The sequence below is a fragment of the Papio anubis genome, chromosome 6 (genome assembly GCF_008728515.1).
Source record: "Papio anubis isolate 15944 chromosome 6, Panubis1.0, whole genome shotgun sequence".
Taxonomy (NCBI): Eukaryota; Metazoa; Chordata; class Mammalia; order Primates; family Cercopithecidae; genus Papio; species Papio anubis.
In genome coordinates, this window is record NC_044981.1 from 6,941,514 (window position 1) to 6,964,812 (window position 23,299).

Genomic DNA, 23,299 nt, shown 5'->3' on the forward strand with positions numbered 1-23,299 from the left:
TTCCGCCCTCTTCCTTGCGCTGAGCCCAGCGGCAGTCGAGGGCCTGGCTGGTGGGGGCCCGGGCGCACTTTCCAAGCCCCGGGGCCGGTGGCTGCGCCCCCCAACTCCTGCCCCCCGAGAGGCTGTGCCACTTCCGCAGCCCCAGCCCAGTCCCCTGCCCACTGGCCCGCACCTCCAGTCTGCCCCCGAAGGCGCCGCGCAGCCCCCGGCCCGGTCCGGTGGCGCGGGGGAGGGGCGCGCGGGGCCGGCAAAGTTGCTGAGTTGCTCTGCACGCTCAGAAGTTGCAGCTGCGACGGCAGCTTCCCTCCCCCTTCCTGCACCGGGCTACCCGGAACGCACACCCACCCGTCACCACCCGCTCGCTACCTGCCCTCGCCCCTGCGGCCCCAGCCCGGACTCCACAGCATCCCCACCCTGCGAGAGCGAGGAGCCCAGGTTTCCAGAGGATTTGGGCTAGGGGCGGGCGCACCCCATCTCCCCGCTCCGCCTCGGGGGAGGCGGGTGATGGGGGGGTTAGTATCCCCTCCACCCAGTCGCCGCTTGGCTCCGGCGCTTTTGCACTTTGCTAAGTTGAACAGCTGTGCAGACGTTGCCCGCCGGCCCCTGCGCCCTCCTAGCAAAGCGGGGTTTGCAGAACGGGAACTGGGCAGTGTTCCCATTCCCTCCCACAGGGGACTTTGCCGTGAGGGTGGAGAGGGGGCGGGGGGGGGGGGCTCGGCTTGGGGCTGAGGTCGCCAACAGGTGCCCGCGGGTCCACGCCACCGAGGAGGGAGCGCGCAGGGAAGCCGGCGGTGGGGGTGGGGGCAGGCTCCCTCGGGGTCCTCCCGGTAGTGCCCGACGCCGGGTGCACCCAGCCGGCAGCGGTCTAGGGAGTGCTCGCGGGTGGCTTCTCGGAGTGCTGGCGCCCTCGCGGCTGGCCGGGGAGCAGGAGGAAGAGGAGGGGGAGGGAGGGGACGCGAAAGTGGGTCAGGAATGTAACTGGATGCTGCACACCCCCAACGCACACCCCGCTGTGGCCGACCGAGGCGGCCAGCTCCTGCCTTGGAAAGCGAGTCATTTGCTGTTGTGGTTCCCCAGCATTATCGGTGGACGGTTACCAGGGGATCCCGAGGGATGTGTTTCCCTGTGACCCTTTGGGAAGGAAAACTTAGTTGCCTCAGTAACTGAGTTTGGCTTGGATGCAATGATGCAGTGAATGTTCTAGGTGAGCCTGGCCGAGAAGGAGGCTGCAGTTGCACTAGGGGGTGGATTAACTTTTCTTATTACCGAACCAAGACGTGAAAGGAAAGCTGGGGAGGAGGTGGAGTTTTGCTCTGTGTTTGTTCTTTACTATTTCAGAGAATACGAACTAAACGTTTTTGCGTTAGGGGTTGAGTCTTCCAGAGGCATGCCCGGGCTGCCATACATTTACCGAAGTTTTACTACTCACCACTTAGTTCATACAAAGGTTTGAAGTTGATATCCTAGTGTTGGAAGGAGCAGGGTACAGTGACAGTTTTGTATTTGAGGAAGGCCTGAGAAACAAACGTGAAAAGGCCTTTATTAAAAGGAAAAGAAAAAAAAACCCGACCCTCCTCAAAGCAGAAGAAGGAGAGCAGCCCAGTTCCCTCATGAGCACAGGGGCACCTCACACGCCAGGCACCTGATGAGGGAAGGGAGGAATGGAGATTTAAAAGGGATGGGCTTGGGTTTGAATGCTAGTGAAACAAGCGAAGTCAAGAAAAAAAAGATGAGACTGCAAAGGGAAATTTCGCTATGTGAGTTTATAGCCCAAACTCTTCTTGAGCACCCTACCTGGGTTTTATCCCATTTTTTTGCATCTGGTTTTGTCCAATGGACCTTAGTCACAAGATGTAGGCAGGGCTGCTGACCCAAGGCCCAAAGAGCAGTGAAGCTGCAAACCCAGAAGCAATGTGCAACTGCTGGGACTTTTTATCCAGAAGCAAAAAAAAGGGTGTGTTGTCCTCTTAAGGGTTATCTGAAAAGCTGACTTAGGAATTAAATTTCTGTATCCAAGGCACTCTAAAATAAAGAAACATACATTGAGATGTGTTTTACTTTAAGGAGTATATAGTATATTCTTAGGAGACAAAAACTGGTCAATTGAATTATATTCTAAATATATAAAAGTAGAAGTTATTTTGTTGTGAAAACTTTTGTGGAGATGTAATTATCCCCAGTCTACTTTATTTTATTTTATTTTTATTGTTTTGGTAACTAGGTAAACCTTGCTGAAGTTGTCGCACTAGTAGAATGAGAATAATAATAACAGTTGGCCTTATTGGCCGGGCACGGTGGCTCATGCCTGTAATCCCAGCGCTTTGGGAGGCCGAGGCAGGTGGATCACGAGGTCAGGAAATGGAGACCATCCTGGCTAACACGGTGAAACTCTGTCTCTACTACAAATAAAAAAAATTAGCCGCGTGTGGTGGCATGCGCCTGTGATCCCAGCTACTCAGGAGGCTGAGGCAGGAGAATCGCTTGAACCTGGAAGGCGGAGGTTACGGTGAGCCGAGACTGCGCTGCTGCACTCCAGCCTAGGCGACAGAGCGAGCCTCCGTCTTTAAAAAAAAACCCCAAAAAACCAGTTTACCTTCTTTGGGGAGGTAGATTGGACTTTTTTAGGTTTTTTTTTTGTTGTTGTTGTTTTAATTTTGTAGCGATGAGGTCTCACCATGTTGCCCAGCTTGGCCTCGAACTCACGGGTGGGCTCAAGCCATCCTCGTCTCCCAATCTCTCAAAGTGCTGGGATTACAGGCGTGAGCCACCGCACCTGGCCTGGATTTTCTACATTATTTTCTGGATAGATAATCTTCAGTTCAATTGGCAAAAGTCATTCTTTTCATTTACGGTGTTTGCTTAAACTGCAGAACAGCTGTCGTTGAAAGATGACAAATTCTATACTTTGAATAGTCTTGCATTCTGAGTGAAAATAGCCGAGTTATACAAAAGTTTTTTTGGAACTTGAAAAGAATTAACACATTCATGATCTCAGGTTGTATCACCCTGTTAAGGAGCAGGATTTCCTTCTATGTAAGATAATTAGACTTTAAAATTTTGGTTCAAACCGAATTGTTGCTATACAAATAAATTAAACATTTAAGTAAAATGAAGTGGCAAACTTCATTTTTCCTCTCATCCTTTTTCCCTTCCCCCATATTTCATCTCTGAATTCATGTGACATTTATATATAGGGTGATGTGCATTTTAGCTATAAATCAGATCAATAAAGCAAGTTAAAGAATGAGCATCTGTTAAGAAAACATTACCAATAGGATTCTTAATATTATGAATGTTCTTGTATATTTAGAATGCTTTATATATACATTTTGGGGCACTTTTCAGGAAATCATCTATGTATAGCAGGTTTTCACATAGATTACTGTGGGCAATGTACTTGGAACCATTTACTCACTGACACCCCCAAAATACTTTTTGAATGTATGTTTTAAACATCAGAGCCACCTACTGTGTGTTCAGATCTATGTCTAACACTTTGAGAGTTACAGAGAAGTAAGTATATGCATGTTCCCTTAACAGTCAAAGGGTGCAACAGCTAGATGACAAATATAAGAAGTTTAACTGTTGAAGAGTTAAATAAAAACACTAGTAAGGCCGGGCACAGTGGCTCACACCTATAATCCCAGCACTCTGGGAGGCTGAGGTGGGTGGATCACTTGAGCTTAGGAGTTGGAGACCAGCCTGGCCAACATGGTGAAACCTCATCTCTCTACTAAAACTACAAAAATTAGCCCAGTGTGGTGGCACAAGCCTGTAATCCCAGGTACTCTGGAGGCTGAGGCAGGAGGATCACTTGAACCTGGGAGGCGGAGGTTGCAGTGAGTGGAGATTGCACCACTGCCCTCCAGCCTGGGCAACAGAGCCAGATCCTGCCTCAGAAAAAAAAAAAAAAAAAAAGGCAGAAAAAAAAAAAGTGCATGAAAAGAGATGATGGGTTTGCATACGAAAGTTTCAATGAGTTAGAAGTGGAATAATAAGAGTTTTTTTAAAGTTTTTTCTTCTTACTTCTATTTAGTCTCTAAAATGTTAGTAATGAACCTGTACTGCTTCTGTATAAGAGATTTGCTCCTTTTAGGGAGACATTGCCAGGAAGCCAGGATATGAATGACTGTCAACAAGGGGTCAGACAAAAAGTGTCCAGGAACTTCCAGAAAGGGCAGAGAGCAAAGCGGGCTGGGCCAAGAGGACTGTGTGGGGTGCTAGGAACCAAGTTCAGCTTTGTCAAAGGTAGAACACAGAGGGAATGAGGGAAGGGAGAGGGGGAGGGGGAAAGGTTCAGGTTCAGATGTTGCGGGGTGCTGGGTGTGTTCTGGGAGGGTGGCTGTTAGGTGGCAGCCATCAGGAAGTGCTTCAAAGGGAGATGGTAGGACTTGAACTTAGGCCATAAAGGCTGTACATGCTTTTATACCTAGCAAGAGAGAGGCATTCCTAGTGGCATGAGCCTAGCGAGGTAAGCCAAGAGGCAGGAAGTTGCGGGGCATTTGGGGAATTTGAGTAGGTCAGCTTTGCTAGAAGAGATGGATCAAGTACGAAATCTGTCATTTAATGATAGATTATAGTGTTAGGCCCTTATATTGCGGGTAACAGGGATTGTGAAAGGATTCTGAGCAGGGGAAATACGTGGTCAAAGTTGGATTTGGGGAAGGTTAATCTTGTAGGTCCAATTGGAGTGGGAGTTTAGGGACCATGAATGGCTATTGCAGGGAACCAAGGGGACCTGGATAAGGATAGTATCAATGGAAATTGCTTGGAACACAATGCTTTGTGAGTTGTTAGGAAAGAAAAATTGTCATCATTTTATAGTGTTTAGATGTGGAATGCAGGAAACTTGAAGAGTACAAGATGACAGAGGATTTAAATCCAGAGAGACCTTGAGAGGTGGGACTATCAACAGAAATGAGAACGGAAGCCCATGTTCAAGGGAGGTTGAAGGGTTGATTTGCATTAAAGGCTAGGAGGGGTAGCTGGGTTTAGGTGAGTTAGGGGCAACAAACGGGTCAGGGCTGAAGGTAGAGCTGTGAGTCCTCTATATAGAGGTGATTATCATTCACAGACGTGAATGAGCACCTACATTTGAACTTGGTGGCAAACGACTAGTTTTAGGGAATATTCACAATCAGAACTTGCCTCAAAATATAATTTTGCAGGCTGGGAGCAGTGGCACATGCTTGTAATCCCAGCACTTTGGGAGGCTGAGGCGGATGGATCAGTTGAGGCCAGGAGTTTGAGACCAGACCTGGGTGATAGAGCGAGACTCTGTCAAAATAATTTTTAAAATATATATATATATAAATTAATATTAATAAATTTACATTTATTAATAAAATTACATATATGTAATTTTGCAGATTGTCCTCCTTCCTCATAGAGTGTAAGTTAGTCATTCCTGTGGCTTTCGTTAGAGCTGATATGCTGACTCAGCACTGTTCCAACCAAAGTGCTTTAACCCAGTGGCTCCCTAACCTGCCTCATCAAATTAAGAGGCTACACCACATAGTTGTTGCACCAGAATCTCCTGGCCAGTAGTCCACTTTTTTTTTTTTTTTTTGAGACGGAGTATCACTCTTTAGCCAGACTGGAGTGCAGTGGCGTGATCTTGGCTCACTGCAACCTCCGCCTCCCACGTTCAAGCGATTCTTCTGCCTCAGCCTCCCGAGTAGCTGGGAGTACAGGCACGTGCCACCATGCCCAGCTAATTTTTGTGTTTTTAGTTTTGTATTTTAGAGACAGGGTTTCGCCATGTTGGCCAGGCTGGTCTTGATCTCTTGACCTCAAGTGATCCGCCCACCTGGGCCTCTCAAAGTGCTACAATTACGGGCGTGAGCCACAGTGTCTGGCCGGTCCGTAGTTTTAATAAGCTTTACAGGTCGCTCTGGTATGGATCATTTTGGGGAACCAATTCCTTAACTAGTTCGTTGTGCAGCCTGAGACCTCCCCATGAGACCTCCTGTGTCTCTCCCAGGGAGAGAAAGAGTTCAAACTTTTTATGAGTTTGTTTCAACCTGTTCATTTGCTTTTGTATGTGATGGACGGTCACTGATAGTGGTGCTCAAAGTTGTTTTTATCCAGATGACCTGCTGCTTTCCAAATTTAGCACTGGTCTCAAAGAGTGGAGGGATGTGTCAGAAGTCCTGTGCCCTGCTGCTAGGCTGGAAGGAGACTCGGGTTGAAGAGCTATGTGGAGAGCGGAGAGTGACTCAAACTTTGTACATTGAAGCTTGTTAGAATGATGCAATCACCCAGGCATTGGACAGACCACTTCCTGTACCTTTGGATATGCAGACCCAGGGTGTGGTATTTGGCAGTACGCTCAGGAGTAGGCTGGCTGATCCTCTTCAAGGGAGCTGAGTAGTCAGAGGTAAGGCCAGGCACGCTGCAGGCTCTAAACCCACAAATGTTTCTAGTTTAGGGATAGATGGATTGTCAGAAACTTGGAGGGGGATTTCTAAAAGGTGATGAGTATGAACACCTTTCTCAAGGGATACCTGGCTCTCTAGCTGTATGTTTCTTTATTGTCAGAAAACAGATGTCTGTCCTGTGGAGCAGCAGTTATACATGTTGTCACAGCCAGCTTTGAGTTAGTTTGATGCTGATGATCTGCCTACAAATTATCATTTGCTCTTCATTTTCCCATTTGGTTTATAAGCTGTAAAGAGACAAATTCACATGTCTATATTATTACATGCCTGGTGAATGAGCAGGCAGAAATGAATGTTTAAAATTGATGATGGAGGGTTTGAGGGGCAGGATCACACCACACCCCACACCCCACACCCCACACGTGACTCCAGCATCACACACACATAACTCAAGCTGTCCACGTTTCTAAGTCTCTAACTGTTGAAGCTAAGCGTGGGTCATTTTGTTATTGCTCCACCCCTACCCAATAAACAGTGGAAGTTGATAGAGTCTAGTGGGGGTTTTTTTGGTTTGTTTTTGTTGTTGTTTGTTTGTTTTGAGGTGGAGTCTCGCTCTGTTGCCCAGTCTGGAGTGCAGTGGTGCGATGTCGGCTCACTGCAAACTCTGCCTCCTGGGTTCATGCCATTCTCCTGCCTCCGCCTCCCAGGTAGCTGGGACTATGGGCGCCTGCCACCATGGCCGGCTAATTTTTTGTATTTTTAGTAGAGACGGGGTTCCACCATGTTAGCCAGGATGGTCTTGATCTCCTGACCTTGTGATCCTCCCGCCTCGGCCTCCCAAAGTGCTGGGGATTATACAGGCGTGAGCCACCGTGCCCAGCTAGTGGGGTTTTTTTAAATTGTGGGAAAATACACATGTAAAATTTATTATCATGCCTTGAAGTCGGGAAGTACAGGTCACAGTGAGACAAGATCACGCCACTGTACTCCAGCCTGGGTGACAAAGCGTGACTCCATCTCAAAAAATAAAATAAAGTAAAGTAAAATAAAATAAAATAATTTACCATCTTAACCATTTTTAAGCACACAGTTCAGTAGTATTAAGTGTATTCACATTGTTGTGCAAGAGAATCTAGATTTTAAAAATCCATTTAGAATATTAAGAAAGTATTCTAAAAATGTCAGAAAATGAAACCTGGGGTAAAAACAAAACAAAACAAAAAAACACTATACATGAAAGAGAATAGTTTTATGTGCAAACACAGCATTTGTATTCTGTCCTAAGAGAAGGCACACAGAATGATTTTCTTATAGGACAGGCTTGCCTGAGTCTGTCCTTTCACAGTAACTCATTGTAATCAGTACAGAGAAAAAGACAATTTGGTCCTTGAGATGGCTTTAAGAAGCCAGAAATAGGCCAGGTGCGGTGGCTAATGCCTATAATCCCAGCACTTTGGGAGGCCAAGGCAGGCAGATCATGAGGTCAGGAGTTCGAGACCAGTCTGCCCAACATGGTGAAAACCTGTCTCTACTAAAAATACAAAAATGAGCCGGGAGTGGTGGTGTGTACCTGTAACCCCAGCTACTGGGGAGGCTGAGGCAGGATAATCGCTTGAACCCGAAAAGTGGAGGTTGCAGTGAGCCGAGATTGCATCACTGCACTCCAACCTGGGCAACAGAGCAAGACTCTGTCAAAAAAAAAAAAAAAAAAAAAAAAAAGCCTGGGCGCAGTGTCTCACACCTGTAATGCCAGCACTTTGAGAGATCAAAGTCTTTAAAAAAAAGCTACAAATAGTGCTAGCATCTTGTTTTGTTGTTGTTTGTTTTTGAGACAGAGTCTTGCTCTGTCACCCAGGCTAGAGTGCAGTGGCATGATCTTGGCTCACTGCAACCTCTGCCTCCCGGGTTCAAGCAATTCTCCTGCCTCAGCCACCTGAGTAGTTGAGATTACAGGCGCCCGCCACCATGCCCAGCTAATTTTTGTACTTTTAGTAGAGATGGGGTTTCACCATGTTGGCCAAGCTGGTCTCAAACGCCTGACCTCAAGTGATCCACCTGCCTTGGCCTCCTGAAGTGCTAGGATTACAGGTGTGAGCCACCAGGTCCAGCTTAGTGCTAGCATCTTGATACAGATGTTCAAGTTTTCTTAAACCTGGGAGTATACAATGAGAGGAGACATCCAGTCAACTGTGAATTTACAGATTTTAATTTACACAATTTAAGAGTTTCCACTTTGTTTTTCTATACTGTAAGAAAATATTTTCTTGACAGACACTGAAAGTAGGTGATATTTGCCAATGTCTTCCTAGTGAAAGACAGCTTATTATTATATTTGAAAATATGGATATCAATGGCCAAAAAAATCCAAATGAGCAGGAATCTTTAAATCTATTATCAGGTAAATGACCACATTGTTAAATGAAACAATTTTTAAAGTTAAATAAATCTTACTTAAGATTCACAAGAAAGATTGGAAACATTATTGCCGTTTGCTGAAGTTCTTAGTCAACCCAAACTGTATTAACAGTTCATTCTTTTTTTTTAATTCACATTAGAAAATTTATTTTCACAACCACTTACTGTTTGCACTCAGTTATTCATAATACCTACAAAACAGGTTTGAAGGCAGTCAGTCCAACAGGATGTGAGCTACAGTTCCAAAGAAGGTGTAGGTTTGTGTTTTACCAAAGGAGAAATGCTTTCCCATATGTATATGTCTCATGGCTTTGGAAATTTATAGCTTATTTAGCAACCCTCCATTTAAAAAGTGCTGCTAGATTTGGGAAAATTTATAGAATAATTCCGAGTTTATCTTATTCAAAACTGCTTCAGTAAACTTTTGCTTATCAGTCTTGAAAAGATGTGTTAAAACCAGTTTGGCAACTTTTTAAATATAGCATGCTGGAAGGCCTTGGGAGAAGAGTTTTGAAGCAATATCAGTGTTGGAACTAAAAGGGAACACATTTATTTATTTATTTATTTATTTATTTATTTATTTATTTATTTTTGAGACGGAGTCTTGCTCTGTCGCCCAGGCTGGGGTGCAGTGGCGCGATCTGGGCTCACTGCAGCCTCTGCCTTCTGGCTTCATGCGATTTTCCTGCCTCAGCCTCCTGAGTATCTGGAACTACAGGCATGCGCCACCACACCCAGCTAATTTTTGTATTTTTAGTAGAGATGGGATTTCACTATGTTGGCCGGGCTGGTCTTGAACCCCTGACCTCAGGTGATCTGCCCACCTTGGCCTCCCAAAGTGTTGGGATTACGGGCGTGAGCCACCTTGCCCGGCCTAAAATGGAACACTTTTAAACAAGAATATCCATGATACACATGTCTCTGTATTTGGAGGGCTCATCTTTTAAAAACCAAGGTTTTGTGATAGGACTGAATTACCAGTGGAAGAGTTCTCAATGGTAGAACCATACCCACCCAGCATAGGCAATTCTAGAGCTTTGTTAAGAACTCAGGAGATTGTTTATTTTGTATGATACTTACATATTCACAACCTTGCCTTCCACTCCATTCCATAAAGCTTACTGGAATCTGTTTAGAAGCAGACTTACCCATGTATTTGAATACTTTGTACTGTAATAGCATAGACATACAGTATTTCAAATGACAGCTCTCTCTAAATGCTTCATTTGGATGCCATAGTTATTTTTAATAAGGCTGGGCATGGAGGCTCACGCCTGTAATCTCAGCACTTTTGGAGGCCAAAATGGGAGGATAACTTGAAGCCAGGAGTTCGAGACCAGCCTGGTCAACATAGTGAGACCCTGTCTCAATTTTTAAAAAAAAGTTTTTTAAAAAATAAGGTACAGTCACTCTAGCAATTTGAAGGGTATGAATCAACTTTTTTGTGTTGCAGTTCTAGAATGTGTTTGTCCTTCCCAGTGCAGTATAGTCACGAGTTTCAGTGGAATTGCTGAAGGAAACGGGCAGCTGGTTCATATTTCCGCATCACAAATCTATACAGAAAAGGCAAGTTGAGATGGCTCTGAGAGTCCAGCATGTCTTAATTTTAACCTTTATTATAAAGCCAAGATCTTACATTTTAATTGAAAATGCTCTCGTTTAAAATCAAAATATTCATCAATCTATGGAAGCCCTATTTTTACAGTGAAATTCTGTGATCACAAACAGGAAATTTAAGTATTGCATGCTGGTACAGAAATACGTCGTTCTAGAGCGACGGCCCTTTGCTTTGTCATGGCTGTGTTTAACAGGACTTTCTGCCTCCTGAAATGTCAGCTTAGCCCTCAAACTCATGTCTATTCTACTTTTGATTACCTTGGTCCTCAGCCAGCCTCATATTTGACACTTTCAGCACGGGCAGTCTAGGTCCTTCTTGATGTTGAGCTGTTAATCTTTTTATTATTTCCTGTCACTTTTCGCCATGATTGATGCTCTTGAGCCAGAGGAGGGAAAAGTGATGAAAATGACTTTGAAAACAGTTTTGAAAAGGAGTATTTTAAATTGGACTTGGGTCTTACCTGAGACCATAAAATGATTGAAAAAGCGCACGGCATGTTTTGTAAGGCACTGCATAGTTCCTTGCAGTGAGGGAGCAAGTGTGCTAATAATGAGTTCTTGGGACTAGGAGTGCTGAGGGCTTTCCTGGTGTTCGTGCAGTGATTCTGGTGGCTCAGGTCTCTGGGTCTGTGGTGTGAGGGATGCTGAGACCTTCCAGATGGGCTGTATTTAGCTCTGCGGAAAGGTTACAGAAAAGGGTCCTCTTTCCTTTACACCTAAAAATAGGATTCTTTTTCAGTTTGAGGCATTACCAAGGCTCAGACATTTTTATCTTCTCCAGTATTCCCTCTACCCCACATCTAATTCATTAATTTGGGGTTTGGCTTTGGAAACTTCCCCTCATCTCCTTGCCCCACATCATGCAGGGTGACCCACTGGAATGTGAGAAGAAAATATTATAACCGCTATTTGTATTTTTACTTTGTCCTTTCTAAAAAACTATTTTATTGTGGCAAAATATATATAACAACATTTGCCATTGTAATCATGGTTTTTTGTTTGTTTGTTTGTTTTGTTTGTTTTTGTTTGTTTTGAGACAGAGTTTCGCTCTTATTGCCCAGGCTGGAGTCCAGTGGCACAATCTCGGCTCACTGCACCCTCTGCCTCCCGGGTCCAAGAGAGTCTTCTGCCTCAGCCTCCCAAGTAGCTGGGATTACAGACACCCGCCACCACGCCTGGCCAATTTTTTGTATTTTTAGTAAAGATGGGGTTTCACCATGTTGGCTAGTCTGGTCTCGAACTCTAGACCTCAGGTGACCCACCCACCTCAGCCTCCCAAAGTGCTGCGATTACAGGTGTGAGCCACTGCGCCCAGCCCCATTTTTTACATATATAATTCAGTGGCACTAATTACATTCACAGTATTGTACAACTATCACCACTATTTCCAAAATTTGTCGTCACTCCAAATAGAAACCCCATACTCATAAAGCAGTAACTTCCTATTTCCTATTCCCCCAGTCCCTGGTAACCTCTAATCTTTCTTTTCTTTTTAAATTTTTTACATAAAAAAGAGACAGGGTTTTGTCATGTTGGCCAGGTTGGTCTCCAGCGATCTACCCGCCTCAGCCTCTCGAAGTGCTGGGATTACAGATGTGAGCCACCATACCCGGCCTTCCGTGTTTAATTTCTTAGGCTCCTCCGTGCTGTTTTCCACAGTGGCTACACTATTTACATTCCCACCAGCAACGAATTAGGGTTCCAGTTTCTCTATACATTGACCAATATTTGTTATTTTTAAATATTTTCCAGTTTTAAAAAATTTTAGCCATCCTATTGGATGTGAATCACATTGTGGTTTTGATTTTCATTTCCTTGATGGCTAATGATGTTGAGCATCTTTTCATGTGCTTACTGGCCATTTGTATATCTTCTTTGGAGAAATGTCTGTTAAGTCCTTTGCATTGGGCTGGGCACAATAGCTCACGCCTGTAATCCAGCACTTTGGGAGGTTGAGAAGGGTGGATCACTTGAGGTCGGAGTTCAAGACCAGGCTAGCCAAGATGGCAAAACCCCCCTCCACTAAAAATACAAAAATTAGCCGAGTGTGGTGGTGCGTGCCTATAGTCACAGCTACTTGGGAGGCTGAGGCAGGAGAATCCCTTGAATGTGGGAGGTAGAGATCGAGGTGAGCTGAGGAAGTGCCACTGCACTCCAGCCTGGGCAACAGCGAGACTCCATCTCAAAAAAAGTCCTTTGCATTGTCCATTTTTGCAGGTTTTATAATATATATGTAACAGCAGGGTGTAATTGTATGCATTACATATAAATAATAAAAACAGGGATATGCTTCAGTATATGCAAATGTTTTGTTTGTTTGTTTTTGTTTGTTTTTTGAGATGGAGTCTCACTCTGTCGCCCAGGCTGGAGTGCAGTGGCGTGACCTCAGCTCACTGCAAACTTCGCCTCCCGGGTTCACGCCATTCTCTTGCCTCAGCCTCCTGAGTAGCTGGGACTACAGGCCCTCCACCACACCCAGCTAATTTTTTGTATTTTTAGTAGAGGCATGGTTTCACTGTGTTAGCCAGGATGGTCTCGATCTCCTGACCTCATGATCTGCCCGCCTTGGCCTCCCAAAGTGCTGGGATTACAGGCATGAGTCACTGCGCCAGGCCGCAAATGTTTTCTAAAGATAGGAGGAATAATTTTTAAAAGTTAGAGACGGAGTCTCACGCCGTTGCCCAGGTTGGAGTGCAATGGCACAATCTCAGCTCACTGCAACCTCCACCTCCCAGGTTCAAGCGATTCTTCTGCCTCAGCCTTCCAAGTAGCTGGGACTACAGGTGCGTGCCACCATGCCCGGCTAATTTTTGTATTTTTTTAAATAGAGACGGGGTTTCACCATCTCGGCCAGGCTGGTCTCGAACTCCTGACCTTGTGATCCACCCGCCTCGGCATCCCAAAGTGCTGGGGTTACAGGCATGAGCCACCGCGCCCGGCCGATCCATGTTATTTCTTAGTGCCTAACATTAGCAAGAAACTATTGATAAGAATCCTTAAGCTTTATCAGGAGAATCTTATTTGGTTAAATATAACACGTTTCTTGGAGCCACCATATGAAATTAACCCTAGGGTCCCAAGGCTGTCTTTTATGATGTTTCCTTTTGGTAGTTAAGAAAGTGAATCTCGGCCGAGCGTGGTAGCTCACGCCTGTAATCCCAGCACTTTGGGAGGCCAAGGCAGGCAGATCACGAGGTCAGGAGATCAAGACCATCCTGGCTAACACAGTAAAACCCATCTCTACTAAAAAAACACACAAAACAATTAGCTGGGCGTGGCGGCAGGCACCTGTAGTCCCAGCTACTCAGGAGGCTGAGGCAGGAGAATGGCGTGAACCTGGAAGGCGGAGCTTGCAGTGGGCTCAGATCACGCCACTGTACTCCAGGCTGGGCGACAGAGCAAGACTCCATCTCAAAAAAATAAAAATAAAAATAAAAATAAAGTGAATCTCCTTGGATGGGTTTTAACATAGACTTGCCACATGCTCAATCGCGTTTTATGGTTAACGGTGGCGTTCCAGGGTGCTAGTATATCTTATTAAGAGATAGAAATGGTTTTTTGTACCGTGTTAAATACGAGAACCAGTAGGTACAGATTAGGGCCAGGCATGGTTGCTCACGCCTGTAGTCCCAGCACTTTGGGAGGCCTAGGCAGGTGGATCACCTGAGGTCAGGAGTTTGAGACCAGCCTGGCCAACATGGTGAAACCCTGTCTCTACTAAAAATACAAAAATTAGCCAGGCATGATGGTGGGTGACTGTAATTCCAGCTACTTCGGAGGCTGAGGCAGGAGAATCGCTTTAACCTGGGGAGGCAGAGGATGCAGTGAGCCAAGATCGTGCAATTACACTCCAGCCTGGGCAACAAGAGCGAAACTCCGTCTCAAAAAATAAAACAAAAACAAGAACAGAAGGCACAGATTAAATATAAAGGAAGAGACTTGATTCTAAAATTATTATTATTGTTATTATTATTATTTTTGAAACAAAATCTCACTCTGTTGCCCAACCTGGAGTACAGTGGTTCGATCTTGGCTCACTGCAAGCTCCACCTCCTGGGTTCAAGAGATTCTCCTGCCTCAGCCTCCCAAGTAGCTGAAACTACAGGCAGGCGCCACCATGCCCGGCTAATTTGTGTATTTTTAGTAGAGACAGGGTTTCACTATGTTGGCCAAGGCTGGTCTTGAACTCCTGACCTCGTGATCCGCCCATGTCGGCCTCCCAAAGTGCTGGGATTACGGGCATAAGCCACCGTGCCCGGCCTCTAAAATAATTATTATTAGAATATCATTTATAAAACTAATTTGATTATATAAAGAATTTAGCTGTGAAGGTATGGAACCAGCTTACCTAATGACCCAGTAAGAGCATTTTAGGCCTTTGAGGTTTAATTTTAATTTTTTTGAGGCAGGGTCTCACTCTGTCACCCAGGCTGGAGTCCAGTGGCTTGAACATGACTCATTGCAGCTTCCACCTTCTGGACTTATGCAATCTTCCCACCTCAGCTTCCCAAGTAGCTGGGACTACAGGCATGTGCCACCATGCCCTGGTTTGTTTTTTTTTTTTTAATTTTTTGTACAGACAGGTCTTGTCATGTTGCCCAGGCTGATCTCGAACTCCTGAGTTCAAGCAGTCCTCCTGCGGGGGCCTCCCAAAGTGCTGGGATTACAGTGCCTGGCCAGGGGTTGAATTTTTTTTTTTTTTTTTGAGACCCGAGTTTCGCACTTGTCCAGGCTGGAGTGCAGTGGCGCACTCTTGGCTCACTGCAACCTCGGCCTCCCGGGTTCAAGTGATTCTCCTACCTCGGCCTCCGGAGTAGCTGGGATTACAGGCATGTGCCACCACGCCCAGTTTATTTTTTGTTTTTAGTAGAGACAAAGTTTCAACATGTTAGCCAGGATGATCTCCCGACCTCCCAGAGTGCTGGGATTACAGGCGTGAGCCACCACGCCCGGCCCAGGGGGTTGAGTTTTTAACAGCTTGATTTTTCCATTGTTGTCCTAGGTCTCTGAAAGAAAACTTTGTGAAGTTGCCCTAAAATGCTAGCTTCTATCAAGGGCGTGACATCACTATCCTGGTATATCCTGGTGTGTTTCTTGGAAAGTGTTCACACTGGCAGGCATTTTCCAAATAAAACATTTGTTTCAGTAAACAAGTGTTTTATCCAGCAGCCCAAGTGGAGAATTTTAAAACCAGTGTTTGTTTTGCCAGCAAACATTTTGTTTCAATCCTTGCAGCTAAACAAGTGGGTAAGATTTAAGTGGCCTCCTAGTAAAAACAAATGTAAAACCATTTTCAGAAAACTCAGGGCTGAGCAGAAATCTATTTGCTGTTACAGGGTGAGTTTAGACCTTCAGGGATATAATTTGTACTTTCTGTATAGTTCTGCGCTTAGCTGCAGTCAGAGTGAAAAGTCTTAGGTTTGGGGAAGAGAACTTAATTATTTTTTTGAGGCAAGAAAGGAAGAACTAGAAAAGAATTATTAAATAAAATGTATTGGCTAAGTGTGGTGGCTCACACTTGGAATCCCAGCACTTTGGGAGGCTGAGGCAGGAGGATCACTTAAGCCCAGGAGTTTGAGACCAGCCTGGCCAACATAAGGAGACCCCTATCTCTATAAATAAAAAATAAAAGTAAGGTATCATCATATTGCCATATTTAAGTTTCATAGCCTACCTTTAAAATATAACTAAAACATCACCAGTTATTTTCTCTGCTCTGAATTTCCTACCTCTTTTCTAATTATTTTTGTGATAATTCCTCCAATGCATAATAGAAGTCAATATCCATGCTAATTTTCAGCCTTCATCTTCTAACTTTTATACAAACAGTAAAATCAAATTTTGGTCAGCTGTTGTTGCTTATATTTAGGGTTTCTTGTCATTGAACATTCTTGCTGTCTTGAATAAAATTTGATTGCGACATACTTCTCTTTTCTTTTTCTTCTTTTGAGACAGAATCTCGCGCTATTACCCAGGCTAGAGTGCAGTGGTGTGATCATGGCTCACTACAGCCTCTGCCTCCCAGGCTCAAGTGATCCTCCCACCTCAGCCTCTCAAGTAGCTGGGTCCACAGGCGTACACCGTCATGCCCAGTTAAGTTTTGTATTTTTTGTAAAGACAAAGTTTTGCTATGTTGCCCAGGCTGGTCTCAAACTTCTGGGCTGAAGCAATCCACCAGCCTCAGCCTCCGAAAGTGCTGGGATTACAGATGTGACCCACCATGTCCAGCCTCTTTTTCTTTGTCTCGTTATTTATTTTTAATTAATTTTTTTTTTTTTTTTTTTTTTTTTTTTGAGATTTGCTCTTTTTGAGTCTTGCTCTTGTCACCCAGGCTGGAGTGCAACGGTACGATCTCAGCTCACTGCAACCTCCACCTCCCGGTTTCAAGCAATTCTCCTGCCTCAGCCTTCTAAGTTGCTGGGATTACAAGTGCCTGCCAGCATGCCCGGCTAATTTTTTGTATTTTTAGTAGAGACGGGGTTTCACCATGTTGCCCAGGCTGGTTTCAAACTCCCGAGCTCAGGCAATCTGCCCGCCTTGGTCTTCCAAAATGCTGGGATTACAGGTGTGAGCCACCACGCCCGGCCTACATCATCGATTTTTGCAATTTTGAACTTCATATAAATTAGAACAGTATCTATTACTTTTTATATGTTTGCTTTTGTCGACAATATGATTGTGAGTCTGGGCCACACTGATGCCAATAGCTATCACTTGTTCATCTTCATTGTTTAGTATTCCTATGTACTACAGCAATGCATTTATCCGTTTTACTATCAATGGACGTTGAACTGTGTCCAACTTTTGACTCTTACGAAAATGGCTGTGAAGGACGTTGTTGTATGCATCTCCTGGTACAGTTACACAAAATTTTGTCCAGAGTATAGGTGAAAGATGGATTGTTGGATTGTAAGATATTTGTATTTTTAGCTTTGTGCTATAACTCCAAACTGTTTTCCAAAGGGTTGGTTCCAGTTTGTACTCCCTCTAACAGTGAATAAGAGACTGGGTTTTTTTGTTGTTTCTTTTTTTAGATGGAGTTTCACTCAGTCATCCAGATTGGAGTGCAGTGGAGCAATCTCAGCTCACTGCAATCTCTGCCTCCTGGGTTCAAGCGATTCTCCTGCCTCAGCCTCCCGAGTAGCCAGCACTACAGGCACGTGCCACCATGCCCGGCTAATTTTTGTATTTTTACTAGAGATGGGGTTTCTCGTTAGTTAGGCTGATCTTGAACTCCTGACCTCAGGTGATTCACCTGCCTCAGCCTCCCACAGTGTTGGGATTAAAGGCCTGAGCCACCTTGCCTGGCCAAGGTTGGGTTTTTAAGAAGGGTTTTTTCTTTTCAGCTTTATTGAAGTATAATTGACAAATAAAATGTTAATGCATATTTAAAATATACAACAGGGGCTGGGCGCGGTGGCTCATGCCTAAAATCCCAGCACTTTTGGGAGGCCGAGGAGGGCGGATCACTTGAGCTTAGGAGTTCGAGACCAGTCTGGGCAACATGATGTAACTGTATCTCTACCAAAAGTACAAAAACTAGCCAGGCGTGGTGGCGCATGCCTGTGGTCCCAGCTACTTGGGAGGCTGAGGTGGGAGGATAGCTTGAGCCTGGGAGGCAGAGGATGCAGTGAGCAGAGATTGTGCCATTGCACTCCAGCCTGGGTGACAGAGTGAGACCCCATCTCAAAGACAGGCAAATAAAATAAAATAAAATATACAACAGGATGATTTTATAAATGCATACACTGTGAAATGATTACCAAAATCAATTTAACACATCTGTCACCTTACATAATTATCTTTAAAAAAAAAAAATTCTTTTGGCTGTGTAGGGTGACTCATGCCTTTAATCCTAGCACTTTAGGAGGTTGAAGTGGGAGGATCACTTGAGGCCAGGAGTTTGAGACTAGCCTAGGCAACATAACAAGACCCCATCTCTACAAAAAATGTTTAAAGATATTAGCTGGGCATGGTGGTTCTTGCCTGTAGTGCTAGCTAGTTGAGAGGCTAAAGTGGGAAGATCTCTTGAGTCCAATCGTTTAAGGTTGCAGTGAGCTATGATTGCACCAATGCACGTCAGCCTGGAAAACAGAGAAACTTTGTCTCTTAAAAGAAAAAAATAGGATGAGCATTTTTATTATTCCTAATTTTCACCAAAACTTGGTATTGTTAGATTTTTATATTTTTGCCAAAGTGGTGACTATGAAATGGTATCTTATTGTGGTTTTAATTTGCTTTTCCCTGATTACTAATAGGTTTGTGGGCCATTTGTATACCTTTCTTTTTTGAGTGTTTATTCAAACTTTTTGCCCATTTTTCTATGGGTTGTCTCTTTTTAAAAAAAACTAATTTGTTACTGATTTGTACGACTCCTTAATATATTCCGGTATGAATCTCTTTTTTTCTTTTTATTTTTCAGTGCCCAGCATCCAAAAATATAGTATGACTCTTTTTGTTGAGTATGTGTGTTGCATATATCTTCTCCGACTTTGTGATTTGTCTCTTTACTCGTTTCTCTTTTTACTTTTTACTGATAGATTCAACAATATTAAAATTAAGAATGTGTATGCATTCAAAGGCATACACTTTTTTTTTTTTTTTTTTTTTTGAGACAGAGTCTCGCTCTGTCACCCAGGCTGGAATGCAGTGGCACAATCTCAGCTCACTGCAGCCTCTGCCTTCTGGGTTCAAGTGATTCTCCTGCCTCAGCCTCCCGAGTAGCTGGGATTATAGGTGTGCGCCACGACGCCAGCCAGTTTTTGTATTTTTAGTAGAGATGGGGTTTCACCATGTTGGCCAGGCTGGTCTCGAACTCCTGACCTCAAGTGATCCACCCACCTCGGCCTCCCAAAGTGCTGAGATTATAGGTGTGAGTCACTGTGCCTGGCTGGCATACACATTCTTAATTTTAATATTGTTAAATGTATCAGTCATTTTCTTTATGGTTAATAATTTTATATCTTAAGAAATTCTTCCCTATTTATGAAGTTGTTCTCCTGTATTCTTCATAGTTTTTTTGAAGATATTCTCCTCTACCTTTATTGTTTTTTTTTCCCCTTTCACATTTTCTTGTATGGTATTTCACTCATCTGGAGTTGATTTTTATGAATGTTGGAAAGTAGAGGTCCATTCTCAGTTTTCATCTAAATAGATACGTGTTTGTCCAGGCACAGCTTATTGCAGCTTCCATCTTTCCCGCACACTCTGGAATGCCACCTGTGTCATGCGTGTGCTCCATCTGTTTCTGTGCTCTCTATGTGCCATCCGGCTCTTTGTCAACCTTAGACCCAGCTCTACATTGTCTTAGTTATGGCAGCCTTTAAGGAGTCATGCTATCTGGGAGGGCATGTTCTTCCACCTTGTTCTTCTTCAAGGATGTCTTGGTGTTATTGGTCTTTTGTGCTTCTATATAAATTTTAGAAACAGTTCAAATTCCTTTACAGAACCTGTTGGAGTTACTAGGACTGCGCTGAATCTGTAGACCAATGTGGGGAGAACCGGCATGTTTACAGTAGGGTGTCTACCACATTGAAAGGCAGTGTGCAGAATCGCTGAAAGGATGGAGCCAGACCTCCTGGGTGCAGATCGTAGCTCCGCTCCTCATTGGCCATGTGACCCTGGAGAATTTGACCTTAGAGTGTCTCAGTTATCTCACTTGTGTAATAGGGATCGTAGTAGTACCTACCTTATAGAGTCATAATAGTACTTACTGTATAGGGTAATTGAGAGGATTAGATGATTACGTCTTGCATACAATATGTGCAAAGTGCTCAGAATAGTGTCAGGCACATAGTAAAATAATATAAGTGCCTGAACACCAATTAAGTATATCTTCTGCAATGCCCCAAGAACATTGTGGTTTTCTTTATAAAACTCTATCTATAGAATATACAACCCGGTCATGTGTCACTTAACAAAGGGGCTGCATCCTGAGAAATGCATCATTAGGTGATTTTGTCATTGTGTGAACACAAACCTAGATGATATAACCCACTACACACCTAGGCTATATGGTATAAAGCTATGGGTCTTAGGCTACAAACCTGTACAGCATGTTATTGTACAGAATACTGTAGGCAACTGTAACACAACAGAAATTATTCGTGTCCTTAAACATATGTAAACATAGAAAAGGTACAGTGAAAATACGGTGTTATAAGGAATGTGTATATACTATCCCTTATGGGACCGCTGTCATATATGCGGTCCATTGTTGACTGAAATGTTGTAACTGTGTATATCCCTACATCTCCCTACATATGTAGAATATATTATATTACGTATGTATTAGTGTATAGTATATATTCCTACATATTGTATAACATATAGGAATATATATAACTTTTAAAATATATTAAAATACTTTAAAACTTTTGATGCTCTTATAAGTGGTATTTTTAAAGTGTTACAGTGTTGTTGTGTTTAGGTAGTGTGTTTTAAGAGCTGATTATGACCATCTTTGATAAATACTTAAGTACTTGTGTTACATGAGATACTGCTTGGAGGCTGGGCACAGTGGCTTATGCTTGTAATCCCAGCACTTTGGAAAGCCGAGGTGGGCGGATCACTTGAGGTCAGGAGTTTGAGACCAGCCTGGCCAATGTGGTGAAACCCCCATCTCTACTAAAAATACAAAAATGAGCCAGGCGTGGTAGTGGGCACCTGTAATCCCAGCTATTAGGGAGGCTGAGGCACGAGAATTGCTTGAACCCGGGAGGCAGAGGTTAAAGTGAGCTGAGATCGTGCTATTGCAATCCAGCCTGGGCTATAAGAGCCAAACTCCATCTCAAAAAAAAAAAAGAGAGATAGAGGGAGAGAGAGAGAGAGAGAGACTGCCTGGGACCAGAAACATGGTCACGATTACTGCTCTATTCTCACGGGGTTGAACATTTTACTCACTTTACATGATTTTAAACCACTGTATCCCATTGACTTCTGTTGTTTAAACTTGCCAGAGGATTTTGGCAACCTGGTTCATTTTCTCTTGTATATCAGGTTGTTTAGGTTCATTGTTTTCTTTTTAATAAGATCATGGTATTTCAGTGTTTACTTATAGCTCACCCACCATTTAGGTTTTATTTTCAGTGCTCTCCTGCTTCCCTAAATCCTGTACAAAAGATGCTATGTCGGGAGGCACAGTGACTCAGGCCTGTTGTCCTGGCACATAAAATGGCGAGGTCAGGTGTTTGAGACCAGCCTGAGCAACATAGGAAGCACTCATCTATATTAAAAAAAAGAAAAAAAGATGCTATGTCCTTGGCTATTCGAGCCACAGCTTTGTGCATTGACACACATCCAGCATCAGCAAGCTTTCTCTAAATGAGAACAAGCGTCATTCATTTTCCCATTTGTCAGACATGTCACATATGTCTCTATGGGATTATAATTTTTTTAAAAAAGAAAAGAAAGTAAAGGGGGAAAGATCTGTAGGTTCCCCTTGCCTGTGTGTTCCTTTGGTTTCAGCTCTTCAGCACAGGCAGTCTCGGTCACATGGCCCTGCTCACGCAGGGCGCAGACCCACGCCGGGAAGCTCTGTATGATTGTGTTTTGGGTTGCAGGAGGCAGAAACTCAAAGTGAAACCAATGAAAAAAACCAATGTGTTCTTAATGGTTTTTACCCAAACCATAAATCCCTCTCTTCGAGGGAGAGGGGAATCACCCAAAATTTGGCCCAGTTCCCTCATTAAGTTCCAGGGCTATATCTGTCTGTATTTTTTCTTTTCTTTTTTTTTTTTGTTTTTGTTCATATGTGTCAGTTCGGTGACCACCTGTGTCCAACTCACTCAAGGAAGATACTTAAAATGCAGATTCCAGGGCCTGATCTAGACTAAGGGAGTAAGACAGTGGGAAGAGGAGGAAGTAGAAGGTTGAGTCTCCTGACTGCCTGGTGGTGCTGGCAGTCAAACGGGACTCACTAACAATGACGAAAGTGTTATGGGCTCAGGATTGTATTGATCACTACACTATCGCTACATTTTTTTTTTTTTTTTTTTTTTTTTTTTTGAGACCACGTCTTACTCTCTCACCCAGGCTGGAGTGCAGTGTGTGATCTTGGCTCACCGCAACCTCCGCCTCCTGGGCTCAAGTGATTCCCATGCCTCAGCCTCCCAAATAGCTGGGACTACAGGCATGAGCCACCACACCCGGCTAATTTTTCTGGGTTTTTTTCCTTTTCTTTTGAGATGGAGTCTCGCCGTGTCGCCAGGCTGGAGTGCAGTGGTGTGATCTCAGCTCACTGCAACCTCCGCCTCCCGGGTTCACGCCATTCTCCTGCCTCAGCCTCCTGAGTAGCTGGGACTACAGGCACGCACCACCGTGCCCAGCTAATTTTTGTATTTTTAGTAGAGACGGGGTTTCACCGTGTTGGCCAGGATAGTCTCGATCTCTTGACCTCGTGATCCGCCCACCTCAGCCTCCCAAAGTGCTGGGATTACAGGTGAGGGCCACTACGCCAGGCTTAATTTTTGTATTTTTAGTAGAGACAGGGTTTCACCATGTTGGCCAGGCTGGCCTTGAACTCCTGACCTCAAGTGATCCACCTGCCTCAGTCTCCCAAAGTGCTGGGATTACAGGCGTGAGCCACTGCGCCTGGCCTAATGGAAATTTTTTTACCAGTTTTAAAATAAGATATCTAATGTGAAATGCTGTGGCGCACACCTGTAGTCCCAGCTGCTTGGGAGGCTAAGGCAGGAGGTTTGCTTGAGTCCGGGAGTTTGAGACCTGCCTGGGCAACATAGTGAAACTGCATGTCTGTATGAATAAAATAAATACATAAATAAATGAAATGAAATAAGATAACTAACATTTATTAAGTGCCATGTGTCAGGCAGGTCCTTCACATGTAAACCTGTGTGTAGGCGCCTATTGTTAGTCCCACTTTACAG

At 44.1% G+C, this 23,299-nt stretch overlaps 1 protein-coding gene across 1 annotated transcript in view; it reads left to right on the forward strand.

Annotated features, from left to right (window-relative positions):
• Nucleotides 1-323: 323 nt before the first annotated feature.
• Nucleotides 324-23,299, forward strand: part of RREB1 (ras responsive element binding protein 1) — a 198,518-nt gene continuing 175,542 nt past the window's right edge. Inside the window, exon 1 of the mRNA XM_017957547.3 lies at nt 324-435. The gene's annotated coding sequence lies outside the window, so the exon portion shown is untranslated. The remainder of the gene's footprint in view (nt 436-23,299) is intronic.